Here is a 23,319-nt window from a genome sequence, read left to right as displayed (position 1 = left end):
TTTTGTTTGTATTAGTTTGATTGGTATTCATTATTCCAAAAATGACTCCAGACCACCTAGATTATTCCCAAATTCATCACCATATTGTCACTTTTTCTTCCAGGGTTGAATAACTAGTTCACTGAGTGCTGTGATCAATGGTGATAGAGATGTGTACTCATGTAGAGTGTAATTCCGTTTGGGATTGAAAAAGGATTGAAAAAGGATTGAAAAAAGAGTGAAAAAGGAGTGAAAAAACCTCCGGAGTTAAAGAAGAGTGAATACAATAGGAGTGAATTGAGAGTGAGAAAGGAGTGAAAAACGACTGACAAAAGAGTGAAATACGTCAGGAGTGAATTTAGAGTGAGAAAGGAGTGAACATCCCACCAAAAACATTTCCGTCTTTTTTCACTCTCTTTTGGAGTGAAATTTCTGTTCACTCGAAATTCACTCCACTTCTAGTGATCCTTGACGTCACTACCAAGGGGAGTGAAAATCGAGTGAAAATTCACTCTTTCTTTTTTAGAGAGCATGTTTTCTTCTTAATCACGCGATAAGACACAGGAACACCTTCCGATGTTCCTACTAATTATTAAACATAATCATTCGGTTTTCTTTTTCGCGAGAAACGGGTGCGTGATATGAGGTCAGACCACAGCGCAACGAGAAAAAAATAGATAACGGGTTCAAAAACTTTTCATGTATAGCGACAATAAAAATTGACCAAAAATGGACAATTGGAATGCGTGTGCAACTCATCATTATATCCTTTCCTATTTTAGTTCCGACTTCCAGTTCTTTTGCTGGTTTTGAGCAAATATGAGTTTGGATGATTAAAGGCGAAATAATAAAATCATCGCCCCGATCCCGCCGGGTGACAGTAGCGTTAAAATAGTAACGCATGTTAACCTATACTTAATCGGTGTTCAGAAAAAGAAGCAAACGCATTTATTAGTTTGAACAGATCTGGATTTGCTCATTATCATTTAACAAATGATAATTTAAATATGAGTGTGTATGATCAAAGCAGAAATATTTAGTGAAATCATCGCGATCCTGCCAGGTGACAGTAGAGTAAAAATAGTTGAATAACGCATGTTAACCTACTTAATCGGTGCTCGGAAAAAGAAACAAACGCATGTATTAGTTTGAATAGATCTGGATGTATTCATTATACATTAGGCATTTTAGGCCTAACGAATGATAATTTAAATATGAGTGTGTATGATTAAAGCCGAAATAATGAATGAAATCATCGCGATCTCGCCGGGTGACAGTAGCGTAAAAATGGTTGAATAACGCATGTTAACCTTTACTTAATCGGTGCTCGGAAATAGAAACAAACGCATTCAACAGTTCAAGAACGGATGTACAAAACGCGAAGAGACTTTCGGAAGAAAATAAAGAACCCATTTTTAATCCCTTCGAGCGCAAGGATCATACATTGTATAAAATTACACCCAAATGATTCATGAAATTATCGAATTCCCGCTGGGCACCAACAGCGTAAAATACCTCGCAAGTTAGCGGTAAACAACGCACATATGTTATTCTGAAATCATCGCGATCTTGCCAGGTGACAGTAGCGTAAAAAGAATTGAATGACGCATGTTAACCTAAATCAGAAAAAGAAACAAGCGCATGTATTAGTTTGAATAGATCTGGTACAGATTTGCGTAAACAGGATGACAACCTCCCACATTCAATCCTGTCACATATTTTCAAGAACGGTCGTACAAAACGCGAAGAGATTTTCGGAAGAAAATAAAGAACGCATTTTTAATCCATTTGGGCGCAACGATCATACATTGTACATGTGTACAAGATTACAGCCGAAATCATTCATGAAATCATCGCATTCCCGCTGGGCACCAACAGCGTAAAAATACCTAGCAAGTTACGGTAAACAAAGTCTGTATGTTACTCTACAGTAGTTATATATTTGCCCCCATATTTGCGCTGGTGTTTAGAAAAAGCTTAAAGGGTGCGTACAGTTCTGGTCGAGGTGGAGATTTAGCTTTTGACGTTTTGTGAGATATTCAGAAACCACTCTATGAGATGTCAAAGAGCATGCAGTTCTAAGGGGTATCAAAAGTTTACTCGATGAAAATCGGTTTTGAAATGGCTGAGATTACCAAAAACAAGGTGAAACAAAGAGATACTAATAAAGTTGGGGCATGTCGCCTTTTATTATTAGCTCTTTTTTGGATATCTCAGCCATTTGAAAACCAATTTTCATCAAATAAACGTTGAATCCTTCTTAAAATTACATGCTCTTTCATATTTCATAAGAGGCTTTTCATTATCTCACTTAGGAATGTTCAAAACATGAATCCCTACCTCAACCAGTACTGTACAGTCCCTTTAACAAACAAGAATTACAGTAAAGAATTAACTTATCATTTCAGCCTCTATTTCTTCGTCTAATTCACAAAATCTCCCTTTATTCTCTCAATAATAACGCTCAATAATTGTGTAATAACAACGCAAAGGATATGTTTAAGAGTCATTGATGGGGTATATGACGTCATGCTTATGTTTTTCTTTGTTTTTGATGAGTACGGTTATTACGAGGTACCGGTTATAACGAGGTAATATCGCCGGTCGCACGGATCTCGTTATAACGGGGTTTGTGGTTACATTGCGCAATCAATCTAGCAGCACATGAAGCGGGCAACAGCACGAGAGAAATGTACAGAAGGCGCTCAACGTCCTGTCTACATCACGACGTACCGAGTGCGCTGTACATCACAGCCCAGGCCCGCCCATCCACCAACTACAGTTCAACTGCTTTGTGGGTCATTCCTTCTTGCCGAGCTCGCAGTGTGAAATGCATGCGTTATTACAATACGCACTACAGAAGCTACAGCAATACTACAGCTAAGTAGATGACGCAAGGCGTAATTAGAAATAAGACATCACGATTGGTAGGTGAATTGTTGATTTTTTTTTTCGGCGGCCGAAAAAATAGTAAATATCCAAAAAGTCGATGCGGCAACTGAAAATCGATGCGGGCGGGGAGCGGGCTGGGACGAGAATTATGAATTTCTTGGTATTTTCAGCGCCATTTTGGAAATAGTAAATAGTAAAAAAATAGATGCGGCGGCCAAAATCGATGCGCGCGAGGACGAGAAACTGGTTTCTTTTTTTACTTGGCCTAATATTTCAGCTACAAAAGCATGGGAATGGAAATGCACAAATTTGATATCATCGGATTATGTTTTCTATTATTGACTACTATATTCTATTTGATATCCTAAATTAATTAGTGCCTTCCTTTTGTTGGAGGGCTTGCAGGCCCTGTGTTTGTATGGGGGTACAGAGTATACGTGTTGTGAGTCTCGCGTATGAGATTGTGTACAGGGACGGATCCAGGAATTCCGTAAAGAGGGGGCGCCTTAACAGAATGAAAGGGGGGGGGGGGGGCGCACGCGCCCCCTCCATTTTTCCTTTTATTTCTTTTATTTCTTTTGTTTTAACAAAAGAATAAAGGGGGGCGCACCCGGTGCGCCCCACCTGGGGGGATGCATTATAAACAGTTGGGAAAACATCCATACGCTGTGCCGAGGGGGGAGAAGTAGGTGTTTGTAGCTTTCATATTTCTGTGCAGAATGCATTTATCACACCTGCGTGACCTGGAGGCGATTTTTTTTTTCTTCCCCGTAACCCGTCGAAATTGCCTATTGCGTCACTTGAGCAAAGACTATCAGTGTACTAGATCTGGCTCACCGATAACATGGTGGAAACTTCCAAGTTACTAGAATATAAAAATAGTATAGGGAAAGCCCCAGACTGGTGCTTCTTCAGATGACCTCGAAATCAAAATTCAGAAAATATGCCCCAATGTTCTCCTATTTACAACGGGTGACGCAACGAACAGCTGTTGCGGCACATTTTGGTAAATTGCACATTTAGGTAAATTACCAAAATGTGCAGTTACCAAAATGTGCCGTGACTATGTTACGGCACATTTTGGTAACTGCACATTTTAGTAAATTTACCAAAATGTGCAGGACATTGACGGCACATTTTGGTAACTTTCTGCTCCTCCAAAATCATCACAAAAACAAATTGTGCAGTTGGTTTTTGTCCCCATGCACCGAATGAGTTCGGAAGCCTCAAGGCCGTGTCACACCTTTCCGGGCAAGCTACGCGGGCTTGTTGCGAGTAAGGTTTTCCCAGCACGCAGGAAAATTATGTCGCACGTAGTTGCCCAGAGCTGCGCACGGAAGTCCGATTTACCCGCAGCCAAATTTTGAGCAGCACCTCGCAGGCAACTCCCACGCAGGTACTTGGCAGTCCCCTATGCGGTCAGCGCGGCCAAGATAATGACATTCTGTCATTTCTGTTGGACTTCTGCCATTCCTTCAGATGAATTTCTGAGTTGTCAGCCCCCACGCGCCTGACACGCACGTCACACAGAATACCCGCAAGAAGACGCATCCAGCAAGTAAGACACATATGCATAATGCGCGCAAATCCTTGTCCGTCCTCAGAAATTGTCCGGTATGCTGGAAAATCCTCACACGCAACACGTAACTTGCCCGGAAAGGTGTGACAAGGTTACGGGTAAAAAGGATTTGCGTGCGCACCTTCGGGCGACTACGGGTGAGATACGTGCTAGGTACTGTTACGTGCAGGTCATCTGCGGGGACCTCTGGGTAGTAAAAATTGTTCTTCACAAGTCGCACGCAAGGCTTACCCGGAAAGATGTGACACGGCCTGTAAGGCCTGTAAGGCCGTGTCACATCTTTCCGGGCAAGCTACGCGGGCTTGTTGCGAGAAGTGATTTTTTTTTCAGCACTCAGAAAAATTTTCTGCGGGCGGACAAGAATGTTTACGAGTTTCGCACTTGTGTCTTATTTGCTAGACGCGTGCTACTTACCTTCTACTTGCGTGTATTCCGTTAGACCTGCGTGAGAACTTTGAAATTGATCCGTTTTCTGTTACGAGCGACTTACGGGTACTGCAAAGTACCTGCGTTGGGGTTGTCTGCAAGGTGCTGCCGGTAAGGTCTCCTACTGGTGTTCTGCGTGTACCCTCGCAACTCACTCGGAACATATTTTGAACATGCTCAAAGCCTTGTCATACCGTATCTGGGGAAGTTTGACTTGCGGGGAAGCAAAATTTGCTACCCGGAGGTCTCCGCAGTTGGTCCGCACCTGACAGGCAACGCAGGCAACCCCCATGCATGTATTTCGCAGTCCCCGTACGCGGCCAAATGACATTCTGTGGTACTTCTGCCATTCCTTCAGAGGAATTCCGTCACTGAGTTGTCAGCCCACGCACCTGGCACGCAGGTCACACAGCATACCCGCACGAAAAGTAATCGCAATTACTCGAGCTTTCAGCTCGGGTGAGCTAAATAAGTATCTTGCCTGTCTTCACTGCTGCAGTAGGACCATCACCTTAACTCCTTGACCGTATTATAAATCTCAAGCCCATCCATGGGTTTTTTATTTCAGTTACCAAAATGTGAAAATTGTCCAAAATGTGCAGGCAAATCCACTTTTAACTGCACATTTTGGTAACAGTTGATCCCGTCAGGTATAGATGCACTATCGGCACATTTTGGTAAATTACCAAAATGTGCAGTTACCAAAATGTGCAGTCACATAGTGACGGCACATTTTGGTAACTTACACATTAATGTGCAGTTACCAAAATGTGCAGTCACATATATAGTGACGGCACATTTTGGTAACTTACACATTTTGGTAATTTACAAAAATGTACCGCTTTACCAAAATGTGCCGCAACAAACAGCTTTATAATGTTCTACTTCCAGCGCACAGCGTTGCATGTCTACTGTGTCAGCTCTTTCTCGTATCTCGGGAATACACTAGATGTCATTATGTATGAAACTGGAGAAAGCATGGAGTTATGCATAGCTTCCTGGTGTATTACAGCATCGTGTCAAACTCACCGTGTATGATCCCATCTATGAAAGTTGCCAATGTTAGCCACACGCGAGAGCGGAGCGATGCCGTTGATCACGGCTACATAAATAACACCAACAATGACGATTGCAAGCACCAGGTAGCCACGTGCAGACAGCCTTCGGACGTTCCTCATGCTCACTCGCCAGTAGGCAGACTCACTCTGCGCCTGGGGTCAAAACGAAATGATACGTTTGCAATTAACCGATTATCATGCAAGTTCAACGAGCATCCCATGAGTTTTTCTTGTCGGTTGTATTAATTCAAAACCCGCGGAAATGACATGCAAGATCGGGGAAGCCCTCCACTTCCCCAATGCTTTCGGTAGCTGAGGAATACGCCACAAAAGATTTGATTTTTCATAGTCTTCATTGTAGCGTAACTCCACTCCGCGATAGCTGAGACGTACGTCGTGTGTACGCTCTTTGGTGTGCACCCATACCTGCCATAGCCAAGCTGGCAAATTTTTGTCTAGTCGTGTAACTATAGGAACCATGGGCGTAAATCCCGGGGGGATGGGGGATATATTTCCCCCCCCCCCCCGAAATGGAGGAGGGGGATGGCCTGTACAATCACCCCCCCCCCCCCCCTGAAATTTGAGAATAAATGGAGGAAGCAGAAATGTGATTGTATCAATTTTGGCATATTGCATGACATTCGATCGTACGCCAGCCTTCAGACATAATTTTTCTGAAGCGCTCGCTCGCGAAGAAAGTAATATCGACACATGGTATGGTCCAGACGTTGACAACGTCAAATAGCATAGGCTTAGGTGTAAACATGCTATGACGCGAGCAACTCGGGACCAGCTCCAAATTATGTACGAAAACAAACAAACAATAACAAAAACTATTCCGCCATAATTGAACCCCCCCCCCCCCCTCCATTTCAATCATTCCTGAAACAATGATGACTCTGATACATCTATTGGCATATACCCAGGGATGATCAGGGGCATCGAATCTATCTCGGGGGGCAAAGGGGCATTTGCCCCGCCCCTAAGGAAATGTTGGGGGTAGACAAATCATTTGTCCCCCAAGCAATTCCCGAGATGAGGACAAATCTCGAACTTTCTTCATGGAAAATTGTCCAACTATATACCGCCAGAACTATGCACCGGATCGTTGAATTGCAATGAGAAATATGCAAAAGCTCCGGTACCGGGTTCCTTTCGATAGACTTTGCACACTTTTGAGATTGACGTATTTCATTGAATTTTATCAAAGAGTGTGTAGCAGATGTTTCACTTAAAGCTCCATCATTTAATGCAGAGGCGTCGATGGAGGGGGAGGGGGCCCCATAAAAGTATTGGGGACAAACATATCATTTTGCTCCTTCTCGTAACTCCCGAGATGTGGAAATGTTTTAACTTTTTTGATAGAAAATTATTTAAATGTTTCACCCAAAGATGGCTGAATTTCAATTCTGAAAATAGGGGCACGTGCCCCCCCCCCCCAAAAAAAAAAAAAAAAAAATCGGTGGTAAAAAGAAAAAAAAGCTTACCAAAATGGTAATTCAAGAGTTAGTAAACAGCTTTTGAAATCGACATGAAAGGGTGATTATGAAAATAAAAATGAGATTTTCTTTTTCTAAAATCTCTTTTAACCATTAAAAATTCAGGGGGATGGGGGGATGAATCCCTCCCCCCTGAAATGGAGGAAGGGCCAGGATGGCCTGTACAAACATCCCCCCTGAAATTTGAGGATAAAATGGAGGCATATTGCATGACGTTCGTACGCCCGCCTTCAGACAGGTGACAGAGCTGAACGGTATTCTATCTTGTAGGATAATGTATACATAATTTTCTGAAGCGCTGCAATCAGATGCAAGGATTTCAGAAGCTTGTAACAGTTTGTCAGAAAAATATCTGACCAAAACGCTTCATGAAGTGGCACCAGCAATATAAACTGCGATTCCCTCCCCCCTTTTTTTTTCTTTTACGAAATTCCTGGATCCGCCCCTGATTCCTTCCACTTTGCTGATTTGTGACGCTTTTTTGCACTTGTCGTGCAAAAATAAAGTGCATCTACACCGAAAAGGGAATCAAAAGAGGGAATTTTCGTTCTAAGTGTGAGGGCAAGCGTGAGCCCAGCCTCAATGGATAGTGGGTATTATTTTTGTCGACCTTTCATGAAGTTTGTTTAGATTGCAAGCTGACAATATTCATGTATACATATTCTTTTTCTCTTTATAACGTTCTTGTTAGGCGCTGGCGTGTCAAGGCCGGTGCATGACTGGTCTCGCGTAACAACCTTCTACCAGGGAGGTGAGATTTCTCTCGCGTAACAACCTTCTATGCCCAAGGAGGTGAGATTTCTTCTCACCTCCATGCCTCGGCAATCAGGGGGGCATTTCATGAAGCATTTTGTCCGACAAAGTTGTCGGACAAATTTGCTCTCAGCCAATCAGATGCAAGGATTTCAGAAGCTTGTAACAGTTTGTCAGAAAAATATCTGACCAAAACGCTTCATGAAATCCCCCCCCCCCCCCCGTGTACTATTCCTCGCGCATATCGAACAGCTCAAACAAAGCTGATCGGAGGGCGCCCTCTACCGACTAGAAAAGATTACGCCATCATGTTTTATGAACTACTAGTACTTAGTATCCACTCTGTTCCGTTTCTCCACTTGTGTGGAAGAAATCAATACGACAAGATCAAAAATGTTCACATGAAAGTGTAAACGAGTACTCATAAGGAATATGAATCATAAATGATATACGTACATGATTATATTTCATGGTATACCGGCGGTGCATGGAGACCGTTATCGATAAGCATTTGAGTTTGTTACCATAAATTTTCTCTTATTTTCAACTGAAGGAACAAAATACATACACACAGAAAGAAATAACGTGAACTTCCGAGTATATTCAAGGCCATTTTTGCCTGGGGATGGGGAGGACAATACAATTGGGGATATAACGAGACAAAAACTAAATTAATGGACAAAAAGGGGATAACCCGAATATAGGAAAAGTTGAAAGAAGAGAAGAGAAGAGAAGAGGAGCGATAACACAGAGTGTTCAGGAGTTAGAGTTGTATACATTAAGAAAACAAGATCAACTAATTTTACATTGACCAAATAACACGTGCAGATGAAACCAGACAGCCATTGAATTGCTACTATGAATACGTAATGATCCATAAACCATCTGGCTTTGAAAACTGTTCACAGTGGCACTTTCTCTGTCGTGATGCTTCCATTTCCACTCATGGTTCATGTTTTAATTATCTTTTTCTTTTTCTTTTTTTGCTCACGATAAAAGAATTAATTCATGAGCAAAAACAATCAGTTTAAATTAGACCTTCGAATATGATTATTGTGCAATTAGAATGTTTAGAGTTTTGTTGAATTTTTCATATTTTGTAATTGTTGACACATATAATGTCATGTACTTATGTTTTATGTGAGAAAAAAAATCAAGTTCAAGTTCAAGTTTATTTAACCAATTCATTAAACATTTGACATTTTACAAAAGGATACAGCATTAAGAATAATGAATGGTTTGGGACCCCAAAAGAAGCAGAGCTTGTAAAAAAAGGGGTCCCGGATAAACATATTAACAAGAAGTATAATAGTAACATATTTACATAGAACAGATGCAACACAAGCACACACACACACACACACACACACACATTCAATCACACAAACACGTGTCACAAAAACGCTCATGCACATACATGTAATTCACATGAAATTGCCGAAAGATACTTTATATTTTACTATACTTTTAAATTCAGCTTCCCTGATCAATTCTTGTTTTACAAATTCCCCTCAAGATAAATGCGACATGTACGTTTAAAGTTGGATAGTGTTGAGGCTGACCTAATTCTCAATGGCAAATTATTCCATTCTCTAATACAAACATATACAAATGAATTTTGGGCAGTTTGAGTTCTTACAAAGGGTTGATGAATGAAATTACTTTTACGCGTATTATAAGCATGAACGGTAGAATTTAACACAAACGCATCCTTCATGAAAGATTTCGGATCACCTTGAGTCTTAAACATAAAAATCAAGCAACTCAAGATCACTAATTTTTCAAATGGTAAAAGTATGAAGTTGAATAAACAATGGCAAACTTGGACTTCTATAGTTTGAATTTGTAATATACCTTACAGCTTTTTTCTGAAGAACAATCAACTTATCTATATGAGTCTTATAAGTATTTCCCCAAGCTACATTACAGTACATTAAATGAGGCATAACTATGGCATTATACAGAGTAATTAAGGTTTCTTTTGGTAAATAGAGACGTAACTTGGATAAGATACAAAAAAAAAATGTATTTACAAGTTCTGTTGGAGATGAAAAAATAAATGAATGAATGAATGAATGAATGAATGCTATATATTCAGTCTACAGTCAACTATTGGTACAAAATATAAAGTGATCACAACCAAACTGATCATCCATGACGTGCGCTTTTCCTTATCGCAAGTCTGTTACTAAGTAACTACTAAGCAATTTGATTGATTTTTATCAAATTTCCGTGACAATATTGAATATACAGCTCCTGTGTTCACCGCTTTGACACGTCTATAACCTGGACTATTTATGTTGCATAAATCATTTGTTGAAATCAAACATATTAAGAATAAAACCTACACACAGGCTCAAACATAAATCGAGTTGAGTACTCCCCTCGATAAAATCAAACCCAAGTTAAGTTCAATTTTGAGCCCATGGAAATACATGGACGAACTTCAGCGTCTACTTTGATTCTGATTGGTAGAAAGCAAATTAAGTTTTGATTGTATGTTCAAGATCAAACAACATTTTAAAAGCATTTTTCATGTCTCAGTGCATGTTGTGTACAGGGCTGTGACTAATTGCGTCTAGTTCTATAGCTCAGACGAAAGACTAACGGTGATATATAGTATCTGGTAAGACATTCCATATAGTACGTGAAATACTGTTATAGAATGAAATTTGATTATTACTTCGTTGAGTATTGTATGCAATTCTACTTTCGTGTTAGATAAACAAGTGTCAAGAAAATTCGGCAAGATAATAATGTACAAATAAATTGCAAATTTGTTAAATGCGTACACTAACAACAATTTTAGTCTTTTAAACAAGGGCCCCCTTTGGGTTTGGAGCTGTGGGTGGTTAATAATTTTTATGGCACATCTTTGTAGAATGTAAATAGGTTTAAAAGAGATTTAGCACAGTTCCCCCAGATGACATTGCAATACATGATACAATATGGCAAGTTCATATAGTGAAACATAAACTTAGGAGTACATAATAGGGAACTATTGCACTTACTCTATAGGTATTTATTGCTCCAATCGCCCTAAATACTTTTATAATACCTCCACATGTTTTTTCCATGTCAGGTTGTCGCCAAGTGTTTCTCTTAAAAATGTTGTTCTATGTATTACTGGAAGGCTGACACCTGCTATGCTAGACAAAATTCTGAAATTGTTGACATCTATAATCACTTTATATCTTGCTTTGAAAATCACATGATGTCTCATCAACAGCAGCTTCAGTTTATTTGCTAAAAACCTCAATCTTGAACTTTGGCTTATTTTATCATTCAATGTTGCACATGACCGGTCATGGTGTACACCATACATTTTTTTTTTAAAGATAGCTTTTATAGTGTCCCTTCTGATGCCAAATAGATTGATTTGTGTTAAAGAATAATCATGGCTGATGCTTTAGAAAGGTCTAAAAATACACAATGACAAACTCTCAAACGCCTTCACAAGTTTATCACAAAAATCAAGTACTAGTATAGAGAGCCATAAGTTGAGTGGGTGCTGTTCGTTATTCCGAAGGTTCGATATTCCGAAGGTGCGTTATTCCGAAGGTTCGTTAATCCGAAACACACAAATTCCCTATACCTAGAGGTTCGTTAATCCGAAAATGAAAAAGGATTCGTTAATCCGAACATATGTGGCGTTATTCCGAAGGTTCGTTATTCCGAAGATTTGTTCATCCGAAAATGAAATTCGTAAAAACGAACCTTCGGAATAACGAATCTTCGGACTGAAGAGCCTTCGGAATTACGAACCTTCGGAATAACGAGCTGTAACCAGTTGAGTAACCATGAGGTCGTAATCCAAATTGTTTGGCACATAATCTTCATGTGACATAGAAAGAAGCCGCTTTTGAACAAGTTTTTCGAATAGCTTGGAAAAGTCAGTATAGCAATAGGTCTCTGGGCCCTGTTTTATTAAAAGATAAAATCAATCTTAGATTTCCTTAACACACAGGCTGCCATAGACTTATCATAGAAATCAACTTTATAATCAATTTTAACTCTTCATAAAACAGGGCCCAGATTTTATGGAATAGAAATATAACCGTTGTCATGAATTGGTATTATGACTGTGCCAACTTTCATTTATCTATAATTGCTTCTTTTTTCTTTTTCTTTTTTTACCCAGAGAGCTTGATATAATGTAGTATCGAGGAGTCTATTAACATTGTCCTTCATTCCAGATGTGCATTACTGTAATATAAACATGCGAAATGCAAGTTAGCACTTTGAGTTGAATACCAAGAATAATAATCAGTATCAATAACCAAATATTGTATACCACTGGTGAAAGCAGAGGGAAATATATTTGGACGCTCCTTGACGAAAACGAGTGCTTCTGATTTAATTAAGGGATATTTTTGTGGAAACTGGTAGCTAGATTGTAGATTGGTAATATAAATAACCAGAACTAGATTTTGAATGACACCTTGAAAATCATACCAGCCCAAATCGCGTCTTTTAAGTAAAAAAAAAAAGGATGACCATATCATGAAACTGAGCGGAAAACCGTTATGTTCTCTACCCTTGGGGTAGGCACGGATATACCGTATACAAACATGCCTGGTATAGTAACTGCTCTGCATGACCCCTGTCAAAATTCACTCCCCCAATACCACCCTCCTTCCCCCCCCCCCCCCCCCCCCCCCCCAGCCCTGCCTGATTTACACCTGGCTGAAGAAGGAATTATTATAGGTTTCGAAACAAAAACTAACAACAGCGAGAATTGTAAGTGGGAATGCTCATTAGTTTGCACAAGCGAGATTTACTGTATTACGCACGCACGCACACACACACACACACACACACACAGTAAGATACTCACCATACACATAAGGCTATATAGTGAAGACCATGGCCCAAAAACTTACGATAAGTATCGCCCGCAGCTTAATCATGTTCCGTTCCTAATTGAAGAGACTTGTGTTCGATTTTCAACAGAATGTCTGGATGTGTTTATCAACGTTCCCTCTAACTCAAAAAGCTTGTCATATCTGTTTGAAACGGCACTCCTTTGTAGATATGAGATATGGAAATAACCAACACGGTTGCAGCTATACTGGTGTCATGAGTAAAGAGACTGATGTAGATAGTGATTAAACGCCATCATATCATTGACAAGCATAAACAAAGGAAAGATAACAGCACCACAAGTCCACACTTAGTCAGTTATACGTATACTACTTGGTGACATAATATACAACGCCAAAGATTTCGATTATTATTGTTTATCTAAAGATCGTTTTAATCTTCAAGAGCACCGGGATCGCTTGTTCGTTTGTTTGTTTGTTTGTTTGTTTGTTTGTTTGTTTGTTTGTTTGTTGCGTTGGGGATCGTTGGTTATAGTTACAGCACTGACGATGATATTGAGAAGAAAGAGTATTGATGTATCATAATGACTGACATTGATCAATTAATTTGCAGAAATCTTAGGCGGCCAGAATGTGAAGACAACCACAATTTAAAGCACTTCGCAACCCTTTAGCAACTGAAGATTCCGTAAATAATGGCTCATTGTTTCCTCTATATATATATATAGAAAGTACAAAAAAATGTGATTATTTGTACCATGCAGAAACAATAAAATGAAAGTAAAATGAAATGAAATGAAATGATATTTAACAACTTTCTAAATTATGCAAACTAGCTCACATGTTTATTTTGTCTATTATAGGTTATGTTTATTTGAGAACCTATTAAGACTTTACCAAAAGACTGGTGTGTCACAGAAATAATTCTGACATACTTTGACCTCTTTAAAATCACGTAATTATATATTCTATAATATGAAAACAATAAAGATAGTAAAGCATAAAACTATACAAAAGCGTATAAGGGCGATTTCGGGCGTTTTAGGGAGTAAGACGGGCGGTTTCGGGCGGTTCAGTTACTAATGGGTTAATATTGTAGGAGGTATACTGCTAAAGCTCGCCAGTCGTATACGTTACCTCCTTGGTTGTACTATAAAAGGCAAGAGGTTCTCCTCCGTTTAGCAGTCAGGTCATAATACCCCTTCCTCTTCAAACTTCCATCAAGTTTATAACTGGATGGTCACGTGAAAATTGCCTGTCAGTCTCTCGACATTTCACTCCCGGCCACTTTATTCTGTATGGAAAGACTAACTGCGACCAGCCCCAAGGAGCGCCCCGAGGTTATTATGAAAAGACATTACCTGTTCCGAGGGATGAAATCCTCCATGTTGCACCCTACAAGACAGTACATGTTATCTTCAATTATTATAGCTCTAGTTTTGTCTTTATAGACTTGCCCCCTCATTCCTTAATTATCAAACGCCCTATTTTCATCTAACCGCGCGCAACAGCATGTTTTGGTATTTCGCATGCCTTTTGCAAGTTTCTGATACTTACGTAGGTTCACTTCCCTGTATGCTTAAATGGCACTTATGTCGATAATACAAGTAAGGTATGTAAATGCGTGTCTACCCATAATGAAACTGGGAGTACATGTATTGTATAGTTTCAATGTTACAATGAATAACAATGAAGTGAATGAAATGAATGCATCTGGTCTACATGCACCTTCGATTAAAGGTTGTTTGAAAAAAGAAAGAAAAAGAAAATAATCTTTACTCAATGATTGACACATCGTTATCATTCATTCATCAATAGCAACCACAAAAGATTTACAGCAATTCACAGCGACCTTCGAACAAGTTGAGAGGAACAATTTTAAGTGTTTGAACAATACATGCTTGACAGTGTTCTGTGTGATCTGTACAAGACGATGGATAGTATCAATAGAAGAAAAAAAATATAGATATTATAATATCTGATACGCATTCCTATTCCTGTATACTCAGGAAATTGAGAAGGAAATTAATGGATTTCAGGGGCGGATCCGGGAATTCCGTAAGGGAGGTGGTGCCCGGAGGCGTGTTTTTTTTAGACGGCGCAGATTGGGAACCCTAAAAATCTATTGGGGACCCTATCCCTAAACCTAACCCTAATCATAACCCTAACCCTAACCCTAACCCTAACCCCAACCCTATAACCCTAACCCTATAACCCTAACCCTAACCCTAACCCTAACCCTAACCAAAAACCCTAACCCAACGTTTTTCCCATAGGTTTAACACGTGCCATGCCCCAATCTGTGCCGTCTTAAAAAAAAAAAACGCTGCCCGGAGGGGGCGCACGCGCCGCCTTGCTTCCATTTTTCTTTTTATTTCTTTCGGTGCGTTCCCCGCTAGATCCACCACTGGATTTAGCCCAAACGACAAAGTGTGTCGACGTTCTTGTCTTATGTTTGTAATGAGCATTGTAAAAGATATCGGAAGACTGAATTGGAGCTGAAATACGCGATAGAACAATGAGTGAACGTTGGGTATAAACAATTATTACCTCTACGAGGGAGTTTTGCGAGGCAATTCCGGTTGTTATTTTGCAGGGTTAAAGGTCAGGAGTTGTTATTTTGCAGGGTTAAAGGTCAGCAGTCAATATGCTTTTTCGCCACGTCGCTGCGTAACAGTAACAGTATGTGCAAACAGTGCAATCTTCCGGTTTGGGGAGGTGGGAAGAGAAAGAGTGGAATCTCTCTCTCCACCTCCCTGCTTTAAACGTAAACTTTCCGATCGACCACGAAAAGAAAACATTCCAGGACGTCCAGGGTGTCAGTTACACGCACCGCAGAAGAACGCTGATAAATCATGTCATACAAGGTCGACCACTTACAGCAGCACTAGGCAATGACTAGTCCATTTGTGATCAGTAATTGCACAGTGACCATCAGTTTTACAACTCTCAAACTTTAAACAGAGAAGTAAAAATAAAATGTAAGAACGTTCAGAAGTTTGAAGTTTGCCCGTTACAACTACATGTATCTTTGAAGTTGGAGTTGAATGATATACATTGATGAACAATCAATTTGCAATTATTCAACATATTGATGGTGTATACAGGTAGTCAAATGTGGCTTGATCTGTGTCATATATAGTGTATAGCCGTATTTACATATTTTCTTAATTTCCCTAGGGGGATAGGTAATAATTATGATATTGACTGGCCTTTCTTTCGGGAGGTACCAGATAAATATTGCCCGCACTGAAAACATATTGCCCTCGTCTTCGACTCGGGCAATATGCTTTCAGTTTGGGCAATATTTTCTGGTACCTCCCTCAGGGCCAGTCAATATTATATAATTATTGCATGATGGTGGAGGGGACATAGATTCTCATCAGTCCCATTCACTGCATTTGCGCTCTGATTTGTATCCCGCTATTTTGTTTCGTGTCCGTGTGAATCCCACTATTAGTAGGCCTAATCTGTTTTTTCGTGTTTTATCATCGCTGTCTGTGTATTCGTTCTCTGTACTCCTCTAAAATTTGAAGCTAAAATCCAGTTCATGTTAAACGAGATTTGATCAGTATAGAGATAAAACCGTGCAGTAAGAAGAGTATGGTATAATGGTCGCAGTCACACTCTATCTATGAGATGAGGTAATTATCATGTCACGATGGTCAAACACATCTTTGCATGCATGAACAGTTTTGTTTCAATATCGCTTCCTCTTTGGACACGGCTTCAAAAGAAACGTTATTCAGCCCATTAAATTGATAGATTCAACAATTCACTGCAGCTATGTGGTGATATAGAGAAAAAGGGGGTCACCTTTGATTGATTATTAATAAATAGAAAACAAAAAAATCGGATATTTTTTGTGGACAAATTGCAGGGAGAGCATGAAGCAGTCACATCAGGTGGCTTGTATTTTGTGCAGAATGACTGTGTGATTTTTTTTTTCTCCCCCGATATCATGTAGTTTCGCAAATGGAAATTGTACATCTATTGTTTAGGCCTATACTTTGTTCGATTTTCACGACAGATTTTAGTTATTTTCTTTGCATTCATTTTTGAGAGGGGGGGGGGGGGTAGCTTCTAGAGGTTGAGTTGCCCAGAAGAGCATTGAAATATAAATGAACCATTGCGCGGAGAGCTGCCTTAGCAGGCCTTACATTAATGCTCATACAATTGTTTTCCTATAAAAAACTACAAAGAACATTGGAGAAGAAAAAGAACTTATCATTACATTGATCAAATATTTAGCTAATACAGCAGTATAAAATATCTTGAAACAAACCTACAACATTTATACATTTATCTTACTTGTACGTTTACTTATTTTACATTAATTTTTACTACAATTATTTACCGTCGATATACATACATGTATTTCAAAACCAATTCGATTGACAGACTTCTTATATTGCTCTTATGAGACTATGATAGTATATGTAAAAGCTCAAATTTTATCATATAAGTGCAGAACGTGATCAGTGTATCGGTTGACCATAGTGTACAATGCGCACATAACAAATCTCAATTAGTTCAAGTCTCAATTCATTTCATATACTTCTCATTATTACATTAAGAATAATAGCACAAATTTTCATACTTGTCAATAACATACAAATGAAAGAATGTACACAAACAATACCCAGATGCAGTAATGAATACAAATGGTCGAAATAGAAATCGGGTTCGAAATCTGACGGGACCTTCATAAAAGCAAGCTTGTTTGGCTGTAAGCCCCGAATAATCAAATGTTATTTGTGAGAAACAGAAAGCGGAAGAAGTTAACACCAGACCAGAAAATAATTCCGTTTCGTCGAGTTGTTTTCATTGCAACTGATTGAAAAAAAAAACCCCAATGATTTGTCAATCAGTTGTAGTAAAAACAACTCCACGGAAGAATTTCATGAAGTTGAATTATTACGCAGTACTCGCTGCATGCTATAAGGAATTATTCCCTTTATACCTATAAAATAATATCTCCAAATGTATATCAAAATACTTTCATCTATGCATATTCTTAATATTGTAAGCAGTGTAACATTAGCAATGAATAATTAAGCAGTAATGTTAAAAAAAAGTAAGAATTAAGATGACTTACATCAAATTTTCCAGAAGAGACGTTCGATTGCATCTTCCCATCCTATCGTACCTCCATAAAAATGATGTAATGCTCTAGAAACCTCAAAACTTTTTTGTTTGCTTCCCAACGCTTTTCTCCCCTTCCATTATGATGCCCCACGTACATGACGTATCACTCCACCTCTATATACCCTAAAATGTTAACTTTACTATTCTATACCCTTCTATTTCATATTTTTGTAATTGATATTCCCCAAACCAATCTCTGATCATGATCATTTCCTCAAATACCTCAATAAATCACCAATTCTAACTGCACTATATGTTCTACAAGGCGTATGAACACCAGTCCTCCTGTGGTTAAAAAAAAAAAATAATAACTAAAGATCCGCCATACATCACTTGGAGTGACTACATGCTCGCCCACAGCTGTGACTTAGGAATATACGATTTGATTTCTCTCCCCCCCCCCCTTCTCTCTCGAACAAGCTTTATCAACATTCAGATATTCTGTACTCTCAACAAATATTCCCCCATCACACTCTGATTTTGGTCTCCCCGCGTGGTCGTGCATGCAATATTATTTATTTTTCGCATCGCGTTGCAACAATCGATTTTCAAAAACGGTTTGTGTGAACAGGTGTGCGAAAACAGTCCTTTATAGTGTACATAAACATTCCCTGACAATGATTATTGACATAAGTTTGAGTTTTGATGAGATTTTTTTTTTTTAGTGTAAAATTCAATTCAGTCAATTTATAGAGTTTCTGTAATAAACAAAAATAATATCCAGCATAACGACTGATCATCCAGAACATGAACGCATTATGGTCAGCAATAAATGTATATATATATATATATATATATATATATATACATACATATATATACATATACATATCGATTTTCTTACTATATTAAAAGAATCATGATTTACCTGTATACAGCATGTTATAGTTCTGATTCCGATTCTGGTTCTGTCGATTATTCAGGAATAGCATTTTGCAGGTCTTGCCCCCTCCCCCATACCCACTCCATAATTCCAGAGATGTGGGGGAAAACATATCAAGACTGCTAAAACATGTAAATAGTACAATACTATATTGTGTACACGCAAACGTTGGATTTAGCTATTAAAACTTTATAAAATGCTTCATAATTCGGTTTCCAAAGGTTATGCTGCTCAACGTGTATAGTTAGACTTAATCGCTTCTGATGATGGCACAACAGATGCTACTGCTATAAATTGAAGATTTGATACCATCTAAAAGGACTCTCTGACTTCTTCCATGGAGAAAGCTTTGAATCCCATGAATTCCCCATGATACCCGCATAGAAGTCCAATTTCTGTAAAAGCCGTTTATGTCCAACCTTTTCAAAGGCTTTCGAAAAGTCCATGACTATGACATCCGTTTGACGCCCTTCATCCATGTAGGTCGCTTGTGAATCCTACTGATTGTTGTTCACATGATGTGTTCTTATACGAAAACCATATTGGAAGGGGAAGACAGTGTTATTTTCGTCCCTTTATGATTTATAATATTGCTAGCTAGGACTTTTCCCATTGGGTTGTGAGCAGGATACCAGGAAGCGAAATAGGACGGTAGTTGTTTTGTTTTTGTTTTTGTTTTCGTTTTTAATACGGGAGTGGATCTATTTCGTTTCTTGTGGACTGACACAACATTTGCCTCTAGCCAATAATTTTGTATGTTTGGTATTTCACTCAATTCTATGACAAGCGGTATACATTACACACACAAAAATGGGAGCCAGAGTTTACTCAGCTGCTTCAAGACCCGTGGAATTATACAATCTGGCATGGTAAAGGAGTTTTGTATATCTTCAAGCCACAAAGCAACTTTTCTTCATAACCTTTAGGTTTGAACAATAATCCTTCATTATTTTCTTTAAAATCTGATTTTGCGGGTAGTATCCTCAGGCCATGGGATGGCCTTTACTTGCATGGTGAAAGCACTTTTGAACTGTCGATTCGGCGCTTCATCGTGTGCCATCGGATCAGTGACTGTAGTGTTATACACCATCAGTTTTCAGTTCTGTTATTCCTGTGTTATCAGTCCTTTTATACTTGATGAAACTCCAACATGTCCAAAATCTCTTCATATTCCGTGAGATTCCATGTACTAAGTAATGCATCAATTTCAATATGCCCTCCTTTAGGGGTGCAATGGCGCTACATTTTTCAAAGTGAGGTGCCGATTTTATGATGGCAACAGGGACGTCCATTCATTTTTAAAGGCATACATTTACCATTTGCAGATGAAACAAAAACCCAGCAGTAGTGCTTGAAAATAGTTTTAAAATGTGAGTGAGGGATAGAAACCATTGTAAAAACTTTATCCGTAAAATCAATGTTAATTAAGTGTTGTTAAAATCACAAAATGTGAACAATAGTTATAATAAAAATGTTTCCAGACTAAACCGTCTACAGTTATGGTTTATTGAGAAAAACACTGATATCTCCTCATATTTTAGGCTTTATTGCGAAAATTTTATATGGTAGGATGTTTTGTGATACAACAGACCTACACATATGCATTAAATGTCATATCTTGACATTTTTTAAAAATCACTGTTCCCAAAGGTAAACAGGACCTTTAAGGATGGAAGGGGGACATTATTTTTGCTGCCATTTCTGTACCAGAATCAGCTGACAAACAAAAAGAAGAAGATTAAAAAAGTCTTCACAGCTTTGCTGCCACTTCTCTACCAACTCAACCATATTTCACAAAGTTTATTTGAAAACAAAAACAAAAACTTGTATTCCATATTCCATATTTTACCGTATCTCAATGACGGTATACATTACACTATTACCTAGGGGAATCATTGAGCAAAATTACACATTGAGAAAATTTTCAAAATACAACACGGGCTATATTCGCTTAGCCAACCTAGCTGGTTTTAAAATTATCCTCACGACTTGTTTCTTCTTTGAAAACAGCTTCCTTAAGGTTGTTGATTTGTTACTCCCTGAGTATCAATACATATAAAAAATAAGACATTGGCTGGTTTTAAGGTTATTGTTTGGGTGTAAGGTTGAAATGGAGATAATTATGAAATATATTTGAAGGATAAAGATATATATAACTTGATGTGAATACTCAGTATTATGTTATGAATGGACCGGGGGTGGCGTGGGAGAGGTTAAACTTTTTGTGTTTTGTGTTTGTGTTTTGTTTTGTTTTGTTTGTTTGTTTGTTTTTTTGGGGGGGGGGGGGGTATATACTTTCTTGTATTAGTGTGCATTTTTGTTATTTTAATCAATGTATTGTATTTTGTTTTGTTTGTTTGATCTGCTCGTTATTGTACAATGCATGATGATTGTATACTCTAGTATGTGATTTTCATATCAGGCACGGACCAGCTGAAGAACAGCCATTGGCTGAAGCAGGTTCCGTGCTGAAATAAAATAAACTGAACTGAACTGAACTGTTTTTATACCTCACGAATTGTTTCTTCTTTGAAAATAGATTCCTCAAGGTTGTTGATTTGTTTTTTTATACAACTTAGGGACATTCATGTATCAGTTATCAGCCAACGACTTGCCCGACATATTTACTCATCTATATGTTTCAGAAAAAAAAATGCAGTCCATGCTTACCCCACAAGACAAAGAGCTTATCGTTTCATCTTTCACGTAAATGAGCATAGCACACTCTTGGAAGACACGATGAATGTGAACATAATATATGTCACTCTCTGGAAGGGTGGGTCACTATTATGACATCCCCTATTATACATTCCCCTCTTTCTCTTCTGCATCTATGAGTCGAGAACCGCAAGTGTCCAAGATGATAGGCCCAAAGTATCATTACCCATATCTGGCGTCATATTAAGCCTATGCATTCCGGTCGCACTTAGTATATACAAATCCACAGGAGCCTATTGATTCTCTAGACCTATATGTTCGTGAAAGTTTAGATTGATAGTGCGGATGAAAATTATAAGTGGCAGTTGGGCCTCACACCAGATAACTCCTGTTTTCCCTGCCACACCTTTCGTTCCTAACAATTCATTTTATTTTCATTCTTTTTTTTCAACAAAACATATAGAATAAATCAGTAATATTGTTTCATAGGCAGTAGGCATACATTCGACTGTGTGAGAAAGAAACGATAGCCAACTAATAAAGATAATACATACATACAAAGTACAAAGATATGTTTCCACATACGCCACGTGTATAGAGATCTTTGACTTTCCCCCAACTGTTAGTGGCTAGTTATGAATAATTACAGTTGCTACAAAGGCCTGCACATGAAGAGAATATCGGAGATATCTTACTTGATGCATCCATGCAGGCTTGACTTGTGATAAAAATGGTGATATATAAATTCGCAAACCACGATCAAAATACAACCAGTGAAATTTACAATCAAACTAAACCTAAAACCTTACCACCACCCTAAACCTAACCCTACAAGTCCTTGGAAAAAATGGAAGACCGGCGGAGCAATTGTTCCAGGAACAAATGTCGTGTCCAAACTTCTTCGAGGCGTGGAGTGAAGGAAGAAAGAGATTGGTGGAAAAAGATGTCCATGATCGCGTTGCTACGGTGACAGGAGGAGTGACCGGTTGTGAATATGTTCTTCGCGAAAGATGAATGTTCGCGATATAGTTGACAGAGCAGTACTAGTATCGTAAATTCCTTCCATCTTTTCCAACAATAGGGCCTATAATAGGCCTAAGCCGGTGAGGACGGCCAAAAACAGTAAAGTGTTAACAAATGAGAAAATGAAAGGATGACTCACATAGTCCTGCCACATCCAGAAGCTACAATAATATATAGTGCATGATGACGAACACTTGTAATTCATGGTCAACCATAAAACAGTGTGATAGCCTTATATGTAGTCCTCTGTTTGTATAGGGCCTACACACAAAGGTATGTCTTTATATTAGCGGGGTGCATGTATGCTAAATATTTCCTTATTTTTCAATTTTTGCATGTTTAAATGGGGATGCGTCCCCCACTCCATGGAACAAACTAGTCAGGGGTGCTGTACAGCATCCGAACACCTCCAGCACCCACGGATTTCATCGATGCAGCTGCAGGGATCTGCTTGGGTCTTGACAATTTCGACCATTATGTAATTTCAATTCTGATCGATGAAAAGGCTCTGACTATCTGATCTACAGCATCGTTCCGGAAAAGTGAAGTAAAATAAGTATACGGTAAGTAAAGTAATGTTTTACCTATTCACTTATGT

Source organism: Diadema antillarum, unplaced genomic scaffold (assembly GCF_040938485.1).
Source record: "Diadema antillarum isolate AM-2024a unplaced genomic scaffold, OU_Dant_1.0 scf00000143, whole genome shotgun sequence".
In the NCBI taxonomy this organism is placed as follows: domain Eukaryota; kingdom Metazoa; phylum Echinodermata; class Echinoidea; order Diadematoida; family Diadematidae; genus Diadema; species Diadema antillarum.
This window is presented reverse-complemented; position numbering follows the sequence as displayed.